We start from the raw sequence: 484 nt of genomic DNA, 5'->3' as shown, positions 1-484 counted from the left end.
TCTTGCTCAGGCTGTTCTCGAACTCCTGGGCTCAAACAATCCGCCCGCCTCGGCCTCCCAGAGAGCTAGGATTACAGGCGTGAGCCACCGCGCCCGGCCTGTTTCCGTTTGTTAAATAATATCAGAAATAAATTCCTCCTCCCTCCCCGTGAAACCTGACGTGTACGAAGAAGCAGGGGCAGGTGCAGTTGCACCCAGAGGACGACCCAGGCCCGGTTTCGCAAACAGCTTTCCTGAGAAAGCGGAGCGGGATTCCCCATCCCGGCCCTAGTGACATCGGGGCTGCGTAATTCCTTGCATTGGGAGCTTTCTGTGCACGGGTGGACGCTTAGCAGGGGGCCTGGCCACTGCCCGCTGGATGCCAGTAGCATCCTTCGAGTTTTGGGTCGTGACACCTAATAATGCCTCGAGACGTTGCCAGATGGAGGGGAACGGAGAGGGGGGTGCAAAATCACTCCCCCCCAGAAGCAAGAGCTTAGAGCGA

General features: G+C 58.1%; 1 protein-coding gene across 1 annotated transcript in view; it reads left to right on the top strand.

The window, feature by feature from the left end:
* SCD5 (stearoyl-CoA desaturase 5) overlaps positions 1–484 on the top strand; it is a 76,225-nt gene that overhangs the window by 33,568 nt on the left and 42,173 nt on the right. The gene's annotated exons all lie outside the window — the stretch shown is intronic.

Source organism: Propithecus coquereli, unplaced genomic scaffold (genome assembly GCF_000956105.1).
Source record: "Propithecus coquereli isolate 6110/MARCELLA unplaced genomic scaffold, Pcoq_1.0 Scaffold26, whole genome shotgun sequence".
NCBI classification, from domain to species: Eukaryota; Metazoa; Chordata; class Mammalia; order Primates; family Indriidae; genus Propithecus; species Propithecus coquereli.
This window is presented reverse-complemented; position numbering and strand designations above follow the sequence as displayed.